We start from the raw sequence: 21008 nt of genomic DNA, 5'->3' as shown, positions 1-21008 counted from the left end.
AAGTGCACACTGTACACAGGCACCTCAAGCCGGAATGAAACGCGGCCCCTCGTGCTGTGAGGCAGGGGTGCTAACCACTGCGCCACCGTGACGCTTCTATTGTGGGCAATGAAATAAAGTTGACGCTGAGCCACAGAAGGAGCTATTAGGTCAGCAGACAAAAGCTTGGTCAAAGAGGTAGATTTTAAGGATCATCTTAAAGAGGACAGCGAGCGAGATAAGTGGAGAGGTTTAGGAAAGGAGTCCAGAACGTTGGACCATAGATTAAAATCGGGAATGTACAGAATATCAAAAGAGCAGAAATCTGGAAGATTTGTTGGGCTGGAGAGGGTTTCAGAGAAAGGGAAGGACGACGTCATGGAAGGATTTGGACGTAAGGATGGGGATTTTAAAACATGCATTTTCGGGACAGGAGCCAGTGTCGATCAGCAAACACGGGGCTGATTGGTGAACTGGACTTGGTTCAGGTGAAGTTCCAGGCCGCAGGAGTCTGGATGAGCACAGCTATATTTAGGGTGGAAGATGGGAGGCCGGCCAGAGGAACACTGGAATGATCAAGTCCAGAATGAACAAAGGCATGGATGAGTCTTTCAACTGCAAGTGAGCTGAGGCATGGCCGGAGTTGGACAATGTTTAGAATGTGGAAATACAATATATTCAACTGATAACATTCTGTCAGTCCGTCTAATATCACAGTAAGAAGTCTCACAACACCAGGTTAAAGTCCAACAGGTTTGTTTCAAACACTCGCTTTCGGAGCGCTGCTCCTTCCTCAGGTGAATGAAGAGGTGTGTTCCAGAAACACATATATAGACAAAGCCAAAGATGCAAGACGATACTTTGAATGCGAGCATTTGCAGGTAATTAAGTCTGGTGTTAAGAAGTTGTATGACTTCTTTCTGTGCTCACCCCAGTCCAACGCCGGCACCTCCATATCATGTCTAATATCATACAGGGATATTGGGGCATAATGGGTACAGTGTCAGTCATTGCTTCACATTAAGATCATTACTGTATCTGTATCTCTGGAATATTATATCAGTGCAAAACATTCCACAATTCACTCTGATCAGAAGCAGAACATAATGTTTTAATAACTCCGAGAATATAATCATGCTGCACAGACTTCCTTTTGCGATGCCTCAGCACTCAATCCTGAAAATCCGAGTTCAAATTGGAAAGCCTGTTAATAAAAGGAAACTTCTCTTCGTTGGGGAATTGAACCCCGGTCTTCCTCGTGACAGGCAGGGACACTAGCCACTATACCAACGAGGAACAGCTGTTAAGTAGCCAACACTGATCATTGAAAATACATTTTCCGCCATTCAACAAAATATGTTGAGTTCTGTTAATGACCATCATACATCCCAGATGAGAATTGGAACACAGTCAGTTCACTGAGAGGAATATTCTTACGATCCGTCCAGTCTCATTCCGAGATAACTGAAGTAAACCCGCAGCCCCTCCAATCTCACAGTTTGTGACTAATTCCTGAATGGATTGTAGCAGTCCTTCATTTTCAGATGGTTGTGTTTAGATCTGAAGTAAAACTCGATTTTTCCGCCAATTTCACCAATTAAGACTTGAATTGTTAGAGATGACTTCATATAATTAAATACAGTTTACGGAATTGGAAATCGAATTCGAATTAGATATTTGTAAATAAAACATTTATTTATTTACTTTATCTAAACTCACCATAAACCCGGACAGCTCTCGGGAATCTCCGATCAATCTATTTTACCCTTGTTGTATTTGCTGTTACAGAGACATGAAAAGTTCACTCTGTTTCTCTTAGATGTCTCTCACACTTACCTCTCAGAGGGAAGATGTGGAAATGCCGGCATTGGACTGGGATGAGCACAGTAAGCACTCTTACAACATCAGGTAAAAGTCCAACAGGTTTGTTTTGAATCATTAGCTTTTGGAGCTCCTTCCGCAGGTGAATGAAGAGGTGGGTTCCAGAAACATATATATATCGACAAAATCAAAGATGCAAGATGATACTTTGAATGCAAGTCTTTGTAGGTAATTAAGTCTTTACAGGTCCAGATGGAGCAACTGGAGAGAGCGATAATGACAGGTTAAAGAGGCGTGATTTGTCTCAAGCCACGACAGTTTCACAGAGACATGGCTCACTGGACTGCGCCACACAAGCTGTCAGATTCTCAATACACCGGATGGACTGCATGGCGACGCGAAGGGTGGAGGATTTTGCCTGGAACTTCACCTGAACCAAGTCTAGTTCACCAATCAATTCCTACTGTTGTTTGTACATGGCGACCCTGGCGAACTACTGCTCCTCGGACCTGGAATACCTGATGCGAAGTGCCGCCCATGCTACCTTCCACGGGAGCTCACTTCTGATATCATAGCGATCTACATCCTACCCCAGGCGGAAGTGCGAGATTGACTCTGTTAGAATTGTTCTCGCTCTAGGTCAGAAGAATGAGGTTGGATCTCATGGAAACTTATAAAATTCTAACAGGGCTAGACAGGGTAGATACAGGAAGGATGTTCCCGATGGTGGGTATGTCCAGAATCAGGGATCACAGTCTGAGGATACAGGGCAAATCATTTCGGACAGAGATGAGGAGACATTTCTTCACCCAAAGAGAGGTGAGCCTGTGGAATTCATTACCAGAGGAAGTAGTTGATGCTAAAACATTGAATATAATGAAGAGGCGGTTAGATATTGCATTTGGGTGAATGGGATCAAAGGTTATGGGGAGAAAGCAGGATTAGGCTATTGCATTGGATGATCAGCCATGATCGTGATAAATGATGGAGCATGCTCGAAGGGCCAAAATGCCTCCTCCTGCTCCTGTGTAACTATGAAGAAGGTACATGATGAATTGTACTTCTTTTAAAAATTCATTCATGGGATGTGAGAGTTATTGGCCATCGCGTGCATTTAATGGTCAACCACATTGCTGTGGGTCTGGAGTCACATGGAGGCCAGACCAGTAATGACAACAGATTTCCATTTCATGGTCATCTTTGGAGTTTTAGTTCCAGAATGTTTCACTGAATTCAAATTTCACCATCTACCATGGCGGTATTTGAACCTGGGTCCCCAGAGCATGACTCCAGGTTCTGGGGTACTCATAAAGCAACAGCACCACAATGCCACTGCCTCCCCACATCGTGAAAATATCAGTGAAACAGAATACCCAGAGGCCTTGTTCATCATTGCCGGGGTCTTCAACCAGACCAACCTCAAGAACGTACTGCCAAAATTCCACCAACATATTACTTGTCCCAGCAGGGGTGCCAACATCCTTGACCACTGCTGCAAAATCATCAAGGACACCTACCGATCAATCCCCTGACCAGACTTCGAAAAATCGGCCCATAAGGCTCTGCACCTTATCCCTTCATTCAACAGAAACGTAAGGGAAGATTCCGGCTAAGAAAGTCATACACTGATGGTCTTAGGCAACAGAAATCTGATATATGACTGTTTGGAGTCACTGGATTAGTCCATATTGAAAAACTCAGCAGCAAACCTAAACGAGTATGCCTACAGTGTCACAAACTTCATCAGCAAGTGTGCCGAAGATTGCATGCCAAACAAGGTAGTACGTACATTCCCCAACTGGAAATCACAGTTTAATCAGGAGATTCACTCTCGACTGAAGGCCAGGTCTGAGGCATTCAAGACAGGCGACCTGACCTATACAAGAAATCTAGATGCGACCTCCACAAAGCCATCAGGGATGCCAAGAGACAATACCAAAGTAAGCCAGAGTCACAGACTAACGACACGGCCACTCGTTGGCCGTGGCAAGGCTTAAACAACATAACGGGCTACAAAGCAAAGCTGAATAGAATCTTCAGCAGCAGCGTACCCCTCCCCAATTAACTCAATGCATTCTGTAGCTTCGTTCGAGCAGGAAACCAAAAAAATTGTTGTCAACTTCCCCAGCAGTCTCGGACACACCCATACCTACCTAGAGCATCTCGACAACAAGGACTCCTATGTCAGACTCTTTTTCATTGACTAAAGCTCTGCTTTCGACACCATAATCCCAGCCAAGCTCATAACAAAACTTCAAAACCTCGGACCTCACTCCTCCCTCTGCAACTGGGTCCTTGGCTTCCTGACTCATAGACCACAAACAGTAAAGGTAAACAACAATACCTCTTCAATGATAGTCCTCAATACCGGGGCGCTGCAAGGCTGCCTACTTAGCTCCTTCCTATATACCCTATACACACCAGACTGTGTGGCAGAATGTGGCTCCAACTCCATCCACATGTTTGCTGATGACACGACCATAGTGAGTCAGAGTACCGGAGGGAGATAGAGAACTTAATAACGACAATGTTCTCTCCTTCCATGTCAGCAAAACTAAGGGGATGGTCATTGACATCAGGAAGTGAAGGATCGTACATATATCTATCTGCATCAATGGTGCCGATGTGGATATGCTTAACAGCTTCCAATTCCTAAGTGTACAAGTCACCAACAATCCGTCCTGGTCCATCCACATCGATGCTAAGACCAAGAAAGCCTTTCCTCCTCAGAAAATTCGGGATGCCCGGATTGACTCTCACAAATTTTTACGACAGAGAATCGTGGCCACAGCCCATTCCTCGTGATACCACACCCCATCCATTGACTCTGTCTACATCTCCTGCTGAACTGATCTCTCCATGCATCATCTCTACTGAGTAGTACTGCGCTCCATATGTTTCACCGGATGACAATGACTATGTATTTGCATTGTGTATTTATGTATGTCCTATGCTTTTACATGTATGGTACGATCTTTCCGTTCACAGAACAATAATTTTCACTGTGCCTCGGTACACGTGACAATAATTTGAATCGAAGTCCAAACCTGAATTGTGGACTCAACACCAGGCAGATCAGAATTCAATTCCTCTCTCCAAAGATTCTCCACCTACTGCCTCGCTAATGCTTTCAAATGTCTTTCTGCCTTATTTGGCTCCACCCACTAATCACCTCACTCCGCAAACCGAAAAACAAATGACCTCTGCAGAGTGCAAAACACATTAACTCCCCAGGGACTACCCCAGTCAAATCACAATCCATTAGCCTCGAATAAAACACACATTCCATTGCCTATTTCACCTTCTGGCTGGTAAAAATACCCAGTCCCTATTGCAGTCAAAGACATTTCAAACCATGATACCAACCCTTAAATTGCACCATACTTAGACTCCAATATTGCAAACGTCTTCCAGTCGTCACAGTGGTCTACGTTGAACAATCTCTAATAGTACAAGAGAGTGATGAATTCATTCTGGACCATTCAATCTCCGGTGTATGTGAAAGAAACGTTCAGTGACTCCCTGCCTCACTGCTTATTGCGTGCAATGCCTTAGTTACAGAAACGGCAACGGGCAGAGGATCATATCAACAGAGGTAGACCGTGTGGATCTTCAAACCTGCTCACTGCCTTCAATGTGACGGAGTGTGGGATTCAAATGTCTGATTGAAGAAATGGTTTCTCATTATTCTAAGCTGCAGAAAGTATAGACTCATTTTACTCAATGTGTCCTCTGAACCCTGGAATAAAACTCGGGATCAGGCCGACATTTTAACATTTAACGCAATCTCAATAAGAGGTATTGCTCCGCAAGATAAAGACTCCAAAACGGCACGTGTTCATTTATTTCCAATCCCTTGGAACAAAGGTTGTCGAGGAGAGTCAGGGAAGGTGCGGGGGAAGTGCAGGGGAGATGTCAATCAATGGATCACTGAGGTTTTGCAATTTTAACAATTTAGGGAGGGGGAGATGTCAATCAATGGATCACCGGGGCTTTGCAATCTTAACAATTTTTTGGGAATGCAAAATCAGCATTATTGTCCAATATAAACAGATCTGGTCAAAGCACAAAATTCTTAAAGCAGAAATTTCAATTAAAACCAAATTGTTCAGTAAAGGGCAGAAGCAGCAAATACACCAATCTGAAGTAAACACAGAAATATCTGAACTGCCATAAGCACAATGTCTTCCTGGCACTATCAGAGGCTGATGTTTCTCCCGATTTTCGGTATGAAATGAACAGTTTGAACAAAGAACAAAGAAATGTACAGCACAGGAACAGGCCCTTCGGCCCTCCAAGCCCGTGGCGACCATGCTGCCCGTCTAAACTAAAATCTTCCACACTTCCTGGGTGGGGGAAAGAGGGTCCCACCGCAGGGCGGGCCTCCGCTGTGGCCTGGCCCGCAGTCGGGGCCTACCGATCGGCAAGCCGGCCTCTCAGGCTGGGGGGTCTCTTTTGTTCCGCGCTGGCCCCTGTCGCCCTACACCATGTTGCGTCAGGGCGGGTGCGGAGAGGGGAGCATCCTATTCCCATCCTATTCATGTGTTTGTCAAGATGCCCTTAAATGTCACTATCGTCCCTGCTTCCACCACCTCCTCGGGTAGCGAGTTCCAGGCACCCACTACCCTCTGTGTAAAAAAACTTGCCTCGTACATCTCCTCTGAACCTTTAACCTCGCACGTTAAACCTTTGCCCCCTAGTAATTGACCCCTCTAACCCGGGGAAAAGCCTCTGACTATCCACTCTGTCTATGCCCCTCATAATTTTGTAGACCTCTGTCAGGTCGCCCCTCAACCTCCTTCGTTCCAGTGAGAACAAACCAAGCTTATTCAACCGCTCCTCATAGCTAATGCCCTCCATAGCAGGCAACATTCTGGTAAATCTCTTCTGCACCCTCTCTAAAGCCTCCACATCCTTCTGGTAGTGTGGCGACGAGAATTGAACACTTTACTCCAAGTGTGGCCTAACTAAGGTTCTATACAGCTGCAACATGACTTGCCAATTCTTATACTCAATGCCCCGACCAATGAAGGCAAGCATGCCGTATGCCTTCTTGGCTGTGGTGTTTTTGACACAGATGGTGTAATGGAGCACTAAATCAGGCAGTGGGACTGTGTTGTTGCACAACATTTGAGAGAATTGTTTAAGTCCTTAACCGCAGCAATGGGAAACACCTCGGGCGAGATTCTCTGACCCTGAGGCTAAGTGTTGACGCCGTCGTAAACGCCACCACTTTTCTCGACGGCGTCAACTTGCCCTCAGGAGCAGCGATTTTGACCCGTACAGTGGGCCAGCATGGCACTGGAGCAACCCACGCCACTCCAGCTGCCGATCCTGGCGTCAGATGGGCGCCAGTGGTCTGCGCATATCGAGTGGCTCCCCTCTCCGCACCCGCCCTGACGCAACATGGTGTAGGGCGACAGGGGCCAGCGCGGAACAAAAGAGACCCCCCAGCCTGAGAGGCCGGCTTGCCGATCGGTAGGCCCCGACTGCGGGCCAGGCCACAGCGGAGGCCCGCCCTGCGGTGGGACCCTCTTTCCCCCACCAGGCCATCCCCCGATGCATGCACGTCGAGGTCACGCCGGGTAAGACCACATGTGGATGGCGTGGCCGCTCGGCCCATCCCGGATGGAGAATCGCAGGGGGCGGGGGTACCGTAGAGCGGCCCCCAACCGGCGCCGCGCCGAACGCGCCGGCGCCAATGGCCATTCTCCGGTCCGGCCTGGGCTGAGAGTATCCCACCTCTCGTGTTTCACCACCTCAATGCCAGAATTTCTCATTTATTTGTTGTGTATGTTTACCAGTATGGAGTCAGTTTTCCGTGTGGAGACCAGCTGCATGTGTGTAAAGTGGATCTGTTAACAGGAGACTCAGGAATTGAATTTAAATCTATAAGACAAAGTCAAAGGTTTGTTCAGTTGACATGCTGTCAGTTCAACTGAATTTCCAAATTTCAATAAATCTTCGAAACCGCTCGCTGCGGTCTAGTGGTTAGCATTCGGTGATTTCACCGCTGCCGCCCGGGTTCAATTTCGATCAAGACATTTTATTAAACAGCTAACCGGTTGGATCCAACCTGTCGGGGAAGGAGAATTCTGTTCACGCTGTGTATGGGCCCTGCACCTGCGAAAGCAAATGTGTCAAGAGTCAGGTCACCCATCAGTGTCTCAGGCGAAACTAATAAGTTGAACAAAACAGAAACACCTAACTTCTTGTTCTCAGGTCAAAGCCAGGGTGACAATACAACGCGGAATCATCTGGATTACCATCAAAAACATTCGCTGCGAATCAAATACACGTCAACTTCCTGGAACGCAGCTCTGCTCGCCATTATACCACATCACTGACAAACGCTAGGTGAATTTAGGCATATGTCTCAGGCTTTTGACAAAGGAGCAACAAGATATAATGTATTTTACAATAACATTATCATAAAGCGCAGCAGGGGGCCATAAGGCCCACCGAGTCTGCACCAACCCTCTGAAAGAACATGCTACCTGGGCTCACGCCACGCAACTTCCCGGACCTGCACATCTTTGGACTGTGGGAGGAATTCCACGCAGAAAGTGCAAACTGTACACAGACACTTCAAGCCGGAATGAAACGCGGTCCCTAGCGCTGTGAGGCACTGCGCCACCGTGACGCTCCTAATTGTGGCCAATGAAATAAAGTTGACGCTGAGCCACAGAAGGAGATATTAGGTCAGCTGCCAAAAGCTTGGCCAAAGAGGTAGATTTTGAGGATCTTCTTAAAGAGGAGAGCCAGCGAGATAAGTGGAGAGGTTTAGGAAAGGAGTCCAGAACGTTGGACCATAGATTAAAATCGGGAATGTACAGAATATCAAAAGAGCAGAAATCTGGAAGATTTGTTGGGCTGGAGAGGGTTTCAGAGAAAGGGAAGGACGATGTCATGGAAGGATTTGAACGTAAGGATGGGGATTTTAAAACATGCATTTTCGGGACAGGAGCCAGTGTCGATCAGCAAACACGGGGCTGATTGGTGAACTGGACTTGGTTCAGGTGAAGTTCCAGGCCGCAGGAGTCTGGATGAGCACAGCTATATTTAGGGTGGAAGATGGTAGGCCGGCCAGAGGAATACTGGAATGGTCAAGTCCAGAATGAACAAAGGCATAGATGAGTCTTTCAACTGCAGGTAAGCTGAGGCATGGTCGGAGTTGGACAATTTTTAGAATGTGGAAATACAATGTATTCAACTAATAACATTCTGTCAGTCCGTCTAATATCACAGTAAGAAGTCTCACAACACCAGGTTAAAGTCCAACAGGTTTGTTTCAAACACTAGCTTTCGGAGCGCTGCTCCTTCCTCAGGTGAATGAAGAGGTGTGTTCCAGAAACACATAGATAGACAAAGTCAAAGATGCAAGACGATACTTTGAATGCGAGCATTTGCAGGTAATTAAGTCTGGTGTTAAGAAGTTGTAAGACTTCTTACTGTGCTCACCCCAGTCCAACGCCGGTACCTCCACATCATGTCCAGTATCATACAGTTTAGTCAGGGATATTGGGGCGTAATGGATACAGTGTCAGTCATTGCTGAATATTAGGTTTATTCGTGTATCTGTATCTCTGGAATATTATATCAGTGCGGAACATTCCACAATTCATTGTGATCAGAAGCGGTACATAATGTTTCAGTAACTCCATGAATATAATCATGCTGCACAGTCTTGCTTTTGCGATCCCTCAGCACTCAATCCTGAAAAACCGAGTTCAAATTGGAAAGCCTGTTAATAAAAGGAACGATCTCCCCGTCGGGGAATTGAACCCCGGTCTCCCGCGTGACAGGCGGGGATACTAACCACTATACTAACGAGGAACAGCTGGTCAACTGCCAATACTGATCATCCAACAATCCAATTTCCGCCACTCAACCAAATCTGTTGAATTATGTTAATGTCCGTCCTACATCCCAGATGAGAATTGGAACACAGTCAGTTCACTGAGAGGAGGTTTCCTGTAATCCGCCCAGTCTCACTCCGAGATATCTGAAGGAAACCCGCAGCCCCTCCAATCTCCGTTTGTGGTTAATTCCTGAATGGAGTGGACCACTCCTTCATTTTCAGATGATTATGTTTAGATCTGAAGTAAACAACGATTTTTCAACATTCGAGAGAATTGTTTGAGTCCTTAACCCGCAGCAATGTTTAATACCTCGTGTTTGACCACCTCAGTGCTGGACTTTTTAGTTTATTTTTCGTACATGTTTCCCAGTATTGAGTCAGTTTTCTATGTGGACACCAGCTGCACGTGTGTGAAGTGGACCTGTTAACAGGAATTGAATTTGAATCTATCAGACAAAATCCAAGTTTTGTTCAGTTGACATCTCTCAGTTCAACTGAATATCCAAATTTCAATGAGTATTCGAAACCACTCCCTGCTGGTCTCTTGGTGAGGATTCGGTGCTTTCCCGCTGCGGACTGGGTTCAATTTCGGTCAAGACATTTTATTAAACAGCTAACCAGTTCGATGCTACCTGTCGGGGAAGGAGAATTTTGTTCACGCTGTGTATGGGCCCTGCACCTAAAAGCAAATGTGTCAAGCGACAGGTCACCGTCAGTGTCTCAGGCGAAACGACGAAGTTGAACAAAATGGAAACACCTAACTTCTTGTCCTCAGGTCAGAGCCAGGGTGACGATGAAACGCGGAATCACCTGCATTACCAAAAGAAACATTCAATCAAATACACGTCAACTGCCTGGAAGGCAGCTCTGCTCACCATTATACCACATCACTGACAAAAGCGAGGGTGAAGTTAGGCATATGTCTCAAGCTTTTGACAAAGGAGCAACAAAACATAAGGTATATTACAAGAACATTATCAAAAAGCGCAGAAGTAGGCCATTCGGCCCACTGAGTCTGCACCCACCCTCTGAAAGAACATGCTACCTGGGCTCACTCCACGCAACCACCCCGGACCTGCACATCTTTGGACTGTGGGAGGAATGCCCCGCAGACACGGTGAGAAAGTGCACACTGTACACAGGCACCTCATGCCGGAATGAAACGCGGCCCCTCGTGTTGTGAGGCAGTGGTGCTAACCACTGCGCCACCGTGACGCTTCTATTGTGGGCAATGAAATAAAGTTGACGCTGAGCCACAGAAGGAGCTATTAGGTCAGCAGACAAAAGCTTGGTCAAAGAGGTAGATTTTAAGGATCATCTTAAAGAGGACAGCGAGCGAGATAAGTGGAGAGGTTTAGGAAAGGAGTCCAGAACGTTGGACCATAGATTAAAATCGGGAATGTACAGAATATCAAAAGAGCAGAAACCTGGAAGATTTGTTGGGCTGGAGAGGGTTTCAGAGAAAGGGAAGGACGATGTCATGGAAGGATTTGGACGTAAGGATGGGGATTTTAAAACATGCATTTTCGGGACAGGAGCCAGTGTCGATCAGCAAACACGGGGCTGATTGGTGAACTGGACTTGGTTCAGGTGAAGTTCCAGGCCGCAGGAGTCTGGATGAGCACAGCTATATTTAGGGTGGAAGATGGGAGGCCGGCCAGAGGAACACTGGAATGATCAAGTCCAGAATGAACAAAGGCGTGGATGAGTCTTTCAACTGCAGGTGAGCTGAGGCATGGTCGGAGTTGGACAATGTTTAGAATGTGGAAATACAATGTAATCAACTGATAACATTCTGTCAGTCCGTCTAATATCACAGTAAGAAGTCTCACAACACCAGGTTAAAGTCCAACAGGTTTGTTTCAAACACTCGCTTTCGGAGCGCTGCTCCTTCCTCAGGTGAATGAAGAGGTGTGTTCCAGAAACACATATATAGACAAAGTCAAAGATGCAAGACGATACTTTGAATGCGAGCATTTGCAGGTAATTAAGTCTGGTGTTAAGAAGTTGTATGACTTCTTTCTGTGCTCACCCCAGTCCAACGCCGGAACCTCCACATCATGTCTAATATCATACAGTTTCGCCAGGGACATTGAGGCGTAATGGATTCAGTGTCAGTCATTGCTGAATATTAGGATTATTCCTGTATCTGTATCTCTGGAATATTATATCAATGCGGAACATTCCACAATTGATTGTGATCAGAAGCGGTACATAATGTTTCAATGACTCCATGAATATAATCATGCTGCACAGTCTTGCTTTTGCGATCCCTCAGCGCTCAATCCTGAAAAACCGAGTTCAAATTGGAAAGCCTGTTAATAAAAGGAAACTTGTCCCCGTCGGGGAATTGAACCCCGGTCTCCCGCGTGACAGGCGGGGATACTAACCACTATACTAACGAGGAACAGCTGGTCAACAGCCAATACTGATCATCCAACAATCCAATTTCGGCCACTGAAACAAATCTGTTGAATTCTGTTAATGACCGTCGTACATCCCAGATGAGAATTGGAACACAGTCAGTTCACTGAGAGGAGGTTTCCTGTAATCCGCCCAGTCTCACTCCGAGATATCTGAAGGAAACCCGCAGCCCCTCCAATCTCCGTTTGTGGTTAATTCCTGAATGGAGTGGACCACTCCTTCATTTTCAGATGATTATGTTTAGATCTGAAGTAAACAACGATTTTTCAACATTCGAGAGAATTGTTTGAGTCCTTAACCCGCAGCAATGTTTAATACCTCGTGTTTGACCACCTCAGTGTTGGACTTTTTAATTTATTTTTCGTACATGTTTCCCAGTATTGAGTCAGTTTTCTATGTGGACACCAGCTGCACGTGTGTGAAGTGGACCTGTTAACAGGAATTGAATTTGAATCTATCAGACAAAATCCAAGTTTTGTTCAGTTGACATCTCTCAGTTCAACTGAATATCCAAATTTCAATGAGTATTCGAAACCACTCCCTGCTGGTCTCTTGGTGAGGATTCGGTGCTTTCCCGCTGCGGACTGGGTTCAATTTCGGTCAAGACATTTTATTAAACAGCTAACCAGTTCGATGCTACCTGTCGGGGAAGGAGAATTCTGTTCACGCTGTGTATGGGCCCTGCACCTAAAAGCAAACGTGTCAAGCGACAGGTCACCGTCAGTGTCTCAGGCGAAACTACTAAGTTGAACAAAATGGAAACACCTAACTTCTTGTCCTCAGGTCAGAGCCAGGGTGACGATGAAACGCGGAATCACCTGCATTACCAAAAGAAACATTCAATCAAATACACGTCAACTCCCTGGAAGGCAGCTCTGCTCACCATTATACCACATCACTGACAAAAGCGAGGGTGAAGTTAGGCATATGTCTCAAGCTTTTGACAAAGGAGCAACAAAACATAAGGTATTTTACAAGAACATTATCAAAAAGCGCAGAAGTAGGCCATTCGGCCCACTGAGTCTGCACCCACCCTCTGAAAGAACATGCTACCTGGGCTCACTCCACGCAACCACCCCGGACCTGCACATCTTTGGACTGTGGGAGGAATGCCCCGCAGACACGGTGAGAAAGTGCACACTGTACACAGGCACCTCATGCCGGAATGAAACGCGGCCCCTCGTGCTGTGAGGCAGTGGTGCTAACCACTGCGCCACCGTGACGCTTCTATAGTGGGCAATGAAATAAAGTTGACGCTGAGCCACAGAAGGAGCTATTAGGTCAGCAGACAAAAGCTTGGTCAAAGAGGTAGATTTTAAGGATCATCTTAAAGAGGACAGCGAGCGAGATAAGTGGAGAGGTTTAGGAAAGGAGTCCAGAACGTTGGACCATAGATTAAAATCGGGAATGTACAGAATATCAAAAGAGCAGAAACCTGGAAGATTTGTTGGGCTGGAGAGGGTTTCAGAGAAAGGGAAGGACGATGTCATGGAAGGATTTGGACGTAAGGATGGGGATTTTAAAACATGCATTTTCGGGACAGGAGCCAGTGTCGATCAGCAAACACGGGGCCGATTGGTGAACTGGACTTGGTTCAGGTGAAGTTCCAGGCCGCAGGAGTCTGGATGAGCACAGCTATATTTAGGGTGGAAGATGGGAGGCCGGCCAGAGGAACACTGGAATGATCAAGTCCAGAATGAACAAAGGCGTGGATGAGTCTTTCAACTGCAGGTGAGCTGAGGCATGGTCGGTGTTGGACAATGTTTAGAATGTGGAAATACAATGTATTCAACTGATAACATTCTGTCAGTCCGTCTAATATCACAGTAAGAAGTCTCACAACACCAGGTTAAAGTCCAACAGGTTTGTTTCAAACACTCGCTTTCGGAGCGCTGCTCCTTCCTCAGGTGAATGAAGAAGTGTGTTCCAGAAACACATATATAGACAAAGTCAAAGATGCAAGACGATACTTTGAATGCCAGCATTTGCAGGTAATTAAGTCTGGTGTTAAGAAGTTGTATGACTTCTTTCTGTGCTCACCCCAGTCCAACGCCGGAACCTCCACATCATGTCTAATATCATACAGTTTCGTCAGGGATATTGAGGCGTAATGGATTCAGTGTCAGTCATTGCTGAATATTAGGATTATTCCTGTATCTGTATCTCTGGAATATTATATCAATGCGGAACATTCCACAATTGATTGTGATCAGAAGCGGTACATAATGTTTCAATAACTCCATGAATATAATCATGCTGCACAGTCTTGCTTTTGCGATCCCTCAGCACTCAATCCTGAAAAACCGAGTACAAATTGGAAAGCCTGTTAATTAAAGGAAACTTCTCCCCGTCGGGGAATTGAACCCCGGTCTCCCGCGTGACAGGCGGGGATACTAACCACTATACTAACGAGGAACAGCTGGTCAACAGCCAATACTGATCATCCAACAATCCAATTTCGGCCACTGAAACAAATCTGTTGAATTCTGTTAATGACCGTCGTACATCCCAGATGAGAATTGGAACACAGTCAGTTCACTGAGAGGAGGTTTCCTGTAATCCGCCCAGTCTCACTCCGAGATATCTGAAGGAAACCCGCAGCCCCTCCAATCTCCGTTTGTGGTTAATTCCTGAATGGAGTGGACCACTCCTTCATTTTCAGATGATTATGTTTAGATCTGAAGTAAACAACGATTTTTCAACATTCGAGAGAATTGTTTGAGTCCTTAACCCGCAGCAATGTTTAATACCTCGTGTTTGACCACCTCAGTGTTGGACTTTTTAATTTATTTTTCGTACATGTTTCCCAGTATTGAGTCAGTTTTCTATGTGGACACCAGCTGCACGTGTGTGAAGTGGACCTGTTAACAGGAATTGAATTTGAATCTATCAGACAAAATCCAAGTTTTGTTCAGTTGACATCTCTCAGTTCAACTGAATATCCAAATTTCAATGAGTATTCGAAACCACTCCCTGCTGGTCTCTTGGTGAGGATTCGGTGCTTTCCCGCTGCGGACTGGGTTCAATTTCGGTCAAGACATTTTATTAAACAGCTAACCAGTTCGATGCTACCTGTCGGGGAAGGAGAATTCTGTTCACGCTGTGTATGGGCCCTGCACCTAAAAGCAAATGTGTCAAGCGACAGGTCACCGTCAGTGTCTCAGGCGAAACTACTAAGTTGAACAAAATGGAAACACCTAACTTCTTGTCCTCAGGTCAGAGCCAGGGTGACGATGAAACGCGGAATCACCTGCATTACCAAAAGAAACATTCAATCAAATACACGTCAACTCCCTGGAAGGCAGCTCTGCTCACCATTATACCACATCACTGACAAAAGCGAGGGTGAAGTTAGGCATATGTCTCAAGCTTTTGACAAAGGAGCAACAAAACATAAGGTATTTTACAAGAACATTATCAAAAAGCGCAGAAGTAGGCCATTCGGCCCACTGAGTCTGCACCCACCCTCTGAAAGAACATGCTACCTGGGCTCACTCCACGCAACCACCCCGGACCTGCACATCTTTGGACTGTGGGAGGAATGCCCCGCAGACACGGTGAGAAAGTGCACACTGTACACAGGCACCTCATGCCGGAATGAAACGCGGCCCCTCGTGCTGTGAGGCAGTGGTGCTAACCACTGCGCCACCGTGACGCTTCTATAGTGGGCAATGAAATAAAGTTGACGCTGAGCCACAGAAGGAGCTATTAGGTCAGCAGACAAAAGCTTGGTCAAAGAGGTAGATTTTAAGGATCATCTTAAAGAGGACAGCGAGCGAGATAAGTGGAGAGGTTTAGGAAAGGAGTCCAGAACGTTGGACCATAGATTAAAATCGGGAATGTACAGAATATCAAAAGAGCAGAAACCTGGAAGATTTGTTGGGCTGGAGAGGGTTTCAGAGAAAGGGAAGGACGATGTCATGGAAGGATTTGGACGTAAGGATGGGGATTTTAAAACATGCATTTTCGGGACAGGAGCCAGTGTCGATCAGCAAACACGGGGCCGATTGGTGAACTGGACTTGGTTCAGGTGAAGTTCCAGGCCGCAGGAGTCTGGATGAGCACAGCTATATTTAGGGTGGAAGATGGGAGGCCGGCCAGAGGAACACTGGAATGATCAAGTCCAGAATGAACAAAGGCGTGGATGAGTCTTTCAACTGCAGGTGAGCTGAGGCATGGTCGGTGTTGGACAATGTTTAGAATGTGGAAATACAATGTATTCAACTGATAACATTCTGTCAGTCCGTCTAATATCACAGTAAGAAGTCTCACAACACCAGGTTAAAGTCCAACAGGTTTGTTTCAAACACTCGCTTTCGGAGCGCTGCTCCTTCCTCAGGTGAATGAAGAAGTGTGTTCCAGAAACACATATATAGACAAAGTCAAAGATGCAAGACGATACTTTGAATGCCAGCATTTGCAGGTAATTAAGTCTGGTGTTAAGAAGTTGTATGACTTCTTTCTGTGCTCACCCCAGTCCAACGCCGGAACCTCCACATCATGTCTAATATCATACAGTTTCGTCAGGGATATTGAGGCGTAATGGATTCAGTGTCAGTCATTGCTGAATATTAGGATTATTCCTGTATCTGTATCTCTGGAATATTATATCAATGCGGAACATTCCACAATTGATTGTGATCAGAAGCGGTACATAATGTTTCAATAACTCCATGAATATAATCATGCTGCACAGTCTTGCTTTTGCGATCCCTCAGCACTCAATCCTGAAAAACCGAGTACAAATTGGAAAGCCTGTTAATTAAAGGAAACTTCTCCCCGTCGGGGAATTGAACCCCGGTCTCCCGCGTGACAGGCGGGGATACTAACCACTATACTAACGAGAAACAGCTGGTCAACAGCCAATACTGATCATCCAACAATCCAATTTCGGCCACTGAACCAAATCTGTTGAATTCTGTTAATGACCGTCGTACATCCCAGATGAGAATTGGAACACAGTCAGTTCACTGAGAGGAGGTTTCCTGTAATCCGCCCAGTCTCACTCCGAGATATCTGAAGGAAACCCGCAGCCCCTCCAATCTCCGTTTGTGGTTAATTCCTGAATGGAGTGGACCACTCCTTCATTTTCAGATGATTATGTTTAGATCTGAAGGAAACAACGATTTTTCAACATTCGAGAGAATTGTTTGAGTCCTTAACCCGCAGCAATGTTTAATACCTCGTGTTTGACCACCTCAGCGCTGGACTTCTTCATTTATTTTTCGACATGTTTCCCAGTATTGAGTCAGTTTTCTATGTGGACACCAGCCGCACGTGTGTGAAGTGGACCTGTTAACAGGAATTGAATTTGAATCTATCAGACAAAATCCAAGTTTTGTTCAGTTGACATCTCTCAGTTCAACTGAATATCCAAATTTCAATGAGTATTCGAAACCACTCCCTGCTGGTCTCTTGGTGAGGATTCGGTGCTTTCCCGCTGCGGCCTGGGTTCAATTTCGGTCAAGACATTTTATTAAACAGCTAACCAGTTGGATGCTATCTGTCATGGAAGGAGAATTCTGTTCACGCTGTGTATGGGCCCTGCACCTACGAAAGCAAATGTGTCAAGCGACAGGTCACCGTCAGTGTCTCAGGCGAAACTACTAAGTTGAACAAAATGGAAACACCTAACTTCTTGTCCTCAGGTCAGAGCCAGGGTGACGATGAAACGCGGAATCACCTGCATTACCAAAATAAACATTCAATCAAATACACGTCAACTGCCTGGAAGGCAGCTCGGCTCACCATTATACCACATCACTGACAAAAGCTAGGGTGAAGTTAGGCATATGTCTCAAGCTTTTGACAAAGGAGCAACAAGACATAAGGTATTTTACAAGAACATTATCATAAAGCGCAGAAGTAGGCCATTCGGCCCACTGAGTCTGCACCCACCCTCTGAAAGAACATGCTACCTGGGCTCACTCCACGCAACCTCACCGGACCTGCACATCTTTGGACTGTGGGAGGAATGCCCCGCAGACACGGTGAGAAAGTGCACACTGTACACAGGCACCTCAAGCCGGAATGAAACGCGGCCTCTCGCGCTGTGAGGCAGTGGTGCTAACCACTGCGCCACCGTGACGCTTCTATTGTGGGCAATGAAATAAAGTTGACGCTGAGCCACAGAAGGAGCTATTAGGTCAGCTGCCAAAAGCTTGGCCAAAGAGGTAGATTTTAAGGATCATCTTAAAGAGGAGAGCGAGCGAGATAAGTGGGAGGCTTAGGAAAGGAGTCCAGAACGTTAGACTACAGATTAAAATCGGGTTATACAGAATGTCAAAAGAGCAGAAATCTGGAAGATTTGTTGGGCTGGAGAATGTTTCAGAGAAAGGAAAGGACGACGTCATGGAAGGATTTGGACGTAAGGATGGGGATTTTAAAACATGCATTTTCGGGACAGGAGCCAGTGTCGATCAGCAAACACGGGGCTGATTGGTGAACTGGACTTGGTTCAGGTGAAGTTCCAGGCCGCAGGAGTCTGGATGAGCACAGCTATATTTAGGGTGGAAGATGGGAGGCCGGCCAGAGGAACACTGGAATGATCAAGTCCAGAATGAACAAAGGCATGGATGAGTCTTTCAACTGCAGGTGAGCTGAGGCATGGCCGGAGTTGGACAATGTTTAGAATGTGGAAATACAATGTATTCAACTGATAACATTCTGTCAGTCCGTCTAATATCACAGTAAGAAGTCTCACAACACCAGGTTAAAGTCCAACAGGTTTGTTTCAAACACTCGCTTTCGGAGCGCTGCTCCTTCCTCAGGTGAATGAAGAGGTGTGTTCCAGAAACACATATATAGACAAAGTCAAAGATGCAAGACGATACTTTGAATGCGAGCATTTGCAGGTAATTAAGTCTGGTGTTAAGAAGTTGTATGACTTCTTTCTGTGCTCACCCCAGTCCAACGCCGGAACCTCCACATCATGTCTAATATCATACAGTTTAGTCAGGGATATTGAGGCGTAATGGATACAGTGTCAGTCATTGCTGAATATTAGGATTATTCCTGTATCTGTATCTCTGGAATATTATATCAATGCGGAACATTCCACAATTCATTGTGATCAGAAGCGGTACATAATGTTTCAATAACTCCATGAATATAATCATGCTGCACAGTCTTGCTTTTGCGATCCCTCAGCACTCAATCCTGAAAAACCGAGTTCAAATTGGAAAGCCTGTTAATAAAAGGAAACCTCTCCCCGTCGGGGAATTGAACCCCGGTCTCCCGCGTGACAGGCGGGGATACTAACCACTATACTAACGAGAAACAGCTGGTCAACAGCCAATACTGATCATCCAACATTCCAATTTCGGCCACTGAACCAAATCTGTTGAATTCTGTTCATGACCGTCGTACATCCCAGATGAGAATTGGAACACAGTCAGTTCACTGAGAGGAGGTTTCCTGTAATCCGCCCAGTCTCACTCCGAGATATCTGAAGGAAACCCGCAACCCCTCCAATCTCCGTTTGTGGTTAATTCCTGAATGGAGTGGACCACTCCTTCATTTTCAGATGATTATGTTTAGATCTGAAGTAAACAACGATTTTTCAACATTCGAGAGAATTGTTTGAGTCCTTAACCCGCAGCAATGTTTAATACCTCGTGTTTGACCACCTCAGTGCTGGACTTTTAAATTTATTTTTCGTACATGTTTCCCAGTATTGAGTCAGTTTTCTATGTGGACACCAGCTGCACGTGTGTGAAGTGGACCTGTTAACAGGAATTGAATTTGAATCTATCAGACAAAATCCAAGTTTTGTTCAGTTGACATCTCTCAGTTCAACTGAATATCCAAATTTCAATGAGTATTCGAAACCACTCCCTGCTGGTCTCTTGGTGAGGATTCGGTGCTTTCCCGCTGCGGACTGGGTTCAATTTCGGTCAAGACATTTTATTAAACAGCTAACCAGTTCGATGCTATCTGTCGGGGAAGGAGAATTCTGTTCACGCTGTGTATGGGCCCTGCACCTAAAAGCAAATGTGTCAAGCGACAGGTCACCGTCAGTGTCTCAGGCGAAACTACTAAGTTGAACAAAATGGAAACACCTAACTTCTTGTCCTCAGGTCAGAGCCAGGGTGACGATGAAACGCGGAATCACCTGCATTACCAAAAGAAACATTCAATCAAATACACGTCAACTGCCTGGAAGGCAGCTCTGCTCACCATTATACCACATCACTGACAAAAGCTAGGGTGAAGTTAGGCATATGTCTCAAGCTTTTGACAAAGGAGCAACAAGACATAAGGTATTTTACAAGAACATTATCAAAAAGCGCAGAAGTAGGCCATTCGGCCCACTGAGTCTGCACCCACCCTCTGAAAGAACATGCTACCTGGGCTCACTCCACGCAACCACCCCGGACCTGCACATCTTTGGACTGTGGGAGGAATGCCCCGCAGACACGGTGAGAAAGTGCACACTGTACACAGGCACCTCAAGCCGGAATGAAACGCGGCCCCTCGTGCAGTGAGGCAGTGGTGCTAACCACTGCGCCACCGTGACGCTTCTATTGTGGGCAATGAAATAAAGTTGACGCTGAGCCACAGAAGGAGCTATTAGGTCAGCAGACAAAAACTTGGTCAAAGAGGTAGATTTTAAGGATCATCTTAAAGAGGACAGCGAGCGGGATAAGTGGAGAGGTTTAGGAAAGGAGTCCAGAACGTTGGACCATAGATTAAAATCGGGAATGTACAGAATATCAAAAGAGCAGAAATCTGGAAGATTTGTTGGGCTGGAGAGGGTTTCAGTGAAAGGGAAGGACAATGTCATGGAAGGATTTGGACGTAAGGATGGGGATTTTAAAACATGCATATTCGGGACAGGAGCCAGTGTCGATCAGCAAACACGGGGCTGATTGGTGAACTGGACTTGGTTCAGGTGAAGTTCCAGGCCGCAGGAGTCTGGATG

At 45.9% G+C, this 21008-nt stretch overlaps 5 non-coding genes across 5 annotated transcripts; all 5 read right to left on the bottom strand.

Annotated features, from left to right (window-relative positions):
- Positions 1 to 9564: 9564 nt before the first annotated feature.
- Positions 9565 to 9636, bottom strand: trnad-guc (transfer RNA aspartic acid (anticodon GUC)). Its single transcript has one exon. It is a non-coding gene; the product is annotated as a tRNA-Asp (tRNA).
- Positions 9637 to 11996: 2360 nt separating this feature from the next.
- On the bottom strand, positions 11997 to 12068 carry trnad-guc (transfer RNA aspartic acid (anticodon GUC)). The gene has a single exon. It is a non-coding gene; the product is annotated as a tRNA-Asp (tRNA).
- Positions 12069 to 14428: 2360 nt separating this feature from the next.
- On the bottom strand, positions 14429 to 14500 carry trnad-guc (transfer RNA aspartic acid (anticodon GUC)). The gene has a single exon. It is a non-coding gene; the product is annotated as a tRNA-Asp (tRNA).
- Positions 14501 to 16860: 2360 nt separating this feature from the next.
- Positions 16861 to 16932, bottom strand: trnad-guc (transfer RNA aspartic acid (anticodon GUC)). Its single transcript has one exon. It is a non-coding gene; the product is annotated as a tRNA-Asp (tRNA).
- A 2359-nt stretch (positions 16933 to 19291) lies between these two features.
- On the bottom strand, positions 19292 to 19363 carry trnad-guc (transfer RNA aspartic acid (anticodon GUC)). Its single transcript has one exon. It is a non-coding gene; the product is annotated as a tRNA-Asp (tRNA).
- Positions 19364 to 21008: the final 1645 nt, after the last annotated feature.

This window comes from Scyliorhinus torazame, chromosome 4 (genome assembly GCF_047496885.1).
Source record: "Scyliorhinus torazame isolate Kashiwa2021f chromosome 4, sScyTor2.1, whole genome shotgun sequence".
NCBI lineage: Eukaryota > Metazoa > Chordata > Chondrichthyes > Carcharhiniformes > Scyliorhinidae > Scyliorhinus > Scyliorhinus torazame.
Note: the sequence above shows the minus strand (reverse complement) of the source record. Positions and strands in the feature narration are given on the sequence as shown.